We start from the raw sequence: 2,965 nt of genomic DNA on the forward strand, positions 1-2,965 counted from the left end.
GCTTGCTTTCTATCCCCAACCGAACAGCACTTGACTTTGGCTTTTAGATCTGATCAGTCGGGGGTGGTGTGGGGGGTGTGTGTGTGGCGGGGGGGCGGGGGGGGCGGGGTACAATGCAACCTGAGAGTAAGAAAGGATGATGGGAAAGCAAACGTCCTCACCTGCAGGCGGCCGTCCCTCTTCCTGTCATGGAAACATCTATCACTTCTGGGCGGCTGGTCATCAGATCAGAGGAAACAAAGCCTCGCCACCTCCCTGCGAAGCCGGGGAGATGGCACCGGGGTGGAGACGTGGCAAGTGGCTGCCACGTGCCTGTGTGTGAGCACCACCGCCACCACCGCTGCCCGGGCTCTCAGGGGAAACTACAGAACCTTCTCGGAGCCTGAAAGCCACAGCCTTGCAGCGGCTCAGAGCGCAGGTCACTTCGGGGGCCGGCCACCTCCGCTGCTGTGGTGTTTTTACCACAGCCATTTCCTTGAGAAGCTGCACTGTTTCAGAATGCAGCCACACGCTTTCTGTCTTGGACGCAGGGGAAACATTGAGTGGCTAAACTGACCTTAAAACATTACTGAAAAATGCTGCCCCTTTGTCACTTGTGCATATTCTTTATGGAAGGCTGTAACAGCCACCAAGAACACTAGTCCGCCCAAGGAAGGACGTGGATAAAGGGTTGGGTTCTGACCCAAACGGGGCTCAGACCCTCAGGCTTGACAGATTCATTTTCACAAAGGTGAGACGACGTACCTGAGTGTCCCTCACAGAGTCTGACACCGCAGTGGAGATGTGCGTTTATAAATTCCCCTTTTCACTCTCTCGTTACTTAAACTGAGGTGGATATTCTGGAAGCTAGCAAAGCTCAAGCTTTGGCATCCCTCACTTGCACAGTTCCACCCAAGATCCCGTAACTCATTCTGTATTCGTTTTCTTAAAGAAGCCTCCACACGTCGTATAAACTTCGGGTCCCTCAGAACTCCGTCCATTCTATATGAGGCTGCACGTGCATGGGTTAAACCTAGAAAACCTGACACCTACTCAAGGTAGGAGAAAGCGGAACAGCTCTGGGGTTCGCTGTGGATTCTACTCATCCTTTCCCACCCAGCCTGATATCTCGCCACCAAAAAACCAAAGGAAAAAAGGTATTTTAGAATCAGAGTAAATCACTGAAATCGAAGTCCTTTTTTTTCCCCCCATAGTTTAAACTCCATGACCTCTTCTTATGGAAGGTTAAAGAAATGAGAATTAATATTCTTATATTGTTATTGGTACGACTCATAATTATTGTTATACTCTTTGTTGCACCAATAGCTACTATTGATTTAGCACTAACTCTGGACCAGACGGTTTGACAGGCACTCTGCATACATTATCTCGATCTTCATTACAATATTATAAAGTAAGGACGCCCAGTTCACAGATGAGGAATGTGAGGCTTGGAGCGATTAATTAATTTACTTAAAGTCACATTCTAATCTGGGTCTGTTGAACTCCAAAGCCTATGCTTTGTTTAAGCAGAGAAGAAGTTAGATTCTCCCGCTACGCTGGCTGAATAATCTTTTTTTTTTACACCAATTCCAACTTCTTAACAGATCCTTAATCATCTAATGTGCATTTTCCTCTAAGAATCCCTCTTCTTGCCAAGAAATCTGTTTTGGGGTTAAGGAAGCCTAACTGAAAAAAATTAAATTAGACCCTGGCCAACTTAATTTTTTTATTTTAAAATTACATTTCTTTTCTTCCTCCAAACTGGAGATTATGAGTGATCAAAACAAACTGAATCTAAGAAGCAGATTCAGAGCAAAGCAGTAATAAACTATACATATATGAATTTACAACCCAAAGAAGAAATTGAATACTCTATACCATCACCTTAAAAAAAAAAAAAAATCATACCTATGGCTTTTGGACAGTTTGGTTAGTTTCAGATAGTATTTTGGTTTGGGTTAGTTTTTTTTTAACAAGCTATAAAGTATTCCCTCCGTTTCATTTAAGTCATTATTACCCTGAATGTTAAATGTATGCTATTGAATAAAATCACAAGTCATCCTTTGTCTAATTTACCATTGTTTTTGTTTTCCACCTTTTAATGTTATCAGTCCAAAAACGATAACCGTAACTGTACTCTCTACCCACCCCACTCTCAGCCCCAAAACAACCTGCCCAAATGGCTATATGTGGACACTCAGCCTACCTTTGAATCAGCTTCAAGAGAAGGGACCAGGGCACTCTGTTCTGGAGAGAAGGAAGTCAATTTCTCTTCGTTAGAACGACTGACGTATTTCTCTTTCCTTCCTGTCAGACACAGGGCTGAAACAGTGCACCCTCTGGGCTGGCCCTGAGTGCCTCTGTGGCTACCCCCACGTCCCCAAAGATCCCAAGAGCAAAGCCACCCAAAAGCACAACCAGGGGCTCTTGTATGCCAACGGTTTACATTTTTAGCTGGAGAAAAAAACCAAGCTACTGAAAGAAATGTTTCACCCTTATCAAGAAAACCCCCAATAGAGACTAGAGGCTTCAAATAGTCAAATGTTCCCACACTTGCAAGGCGTGTCAATGACTGATTAACCTCAAGTGTAAATGACTGGTTACATTTCAAACAACAGCTGCTAACTCAAGAATCAATTTAGAACAAGACTGGCATGTGCTTTTTTCCGGTAAATTTCATTGAAATAGAACACACATGTGGAACATGATACAAATCATAAGAACAGCTTGATAAATTTTCCCAAAGTGAACAAACTCCTATGAAGAAATTGAACTTAAACAGCATCTCGGCAGTTCTCACTGCAGTATTATATGTTATTGTATGAATATCTACAAAATGTATTTATCTAATGTACTGTTGATGGGCATTTGTGTTATTTATTATTTGGAGGTATTATGAATGGTGCACGCTGCAAACATTCTCGTATAGTCTCTTGGGTGATTATTTGTACTTGTTTCTGTTGGTTACGTGCCTATGGGGGGA

The 2,965-nt window shown here is 43.2% G+C and overlaps 1 protein-coding gene across 1 annotated transcript in view; it reads right to left on the minus strand.

Moving 5' to 3' along the window:
* The window catches only part of SYTL3 (synaptotagmin like 3), an 83,892-nt gene extending 81,536 nt beyond the window's left edge, over positions 1 to 2,356 (minus strand). The window contains exon 1 of the mRNA XM_011376302.2: positions 2,189 to 2,356. The gene's annotated coding sequence lies outside the window, so the exon portion shown is untranslated. The remainder of the gene's footprint in view (positions 1 to 2,188) is intronic.
* Positions 2,357 to 2,965: the final 609 nt, after the last annotated feature.

The sequence above is a fragment of the Pteropus vampyrus genome, unplaced genomic scaffold, assembly GCF_000151845.1.
Source record: "Pteropus vampyrus isolate Shadow unplaced genomic scaffold, Pvam_2.0 Scaffold292, whole genome shotgun sequence".
In the NCBI taxonomy this organism is placed as follows: domain Eukaryota; kingdom Metazoa; phylum Chordata; class Mammalia; order Chiroptera; family Pteropodidae; genus Pteropus; species Pteropus vampyrus.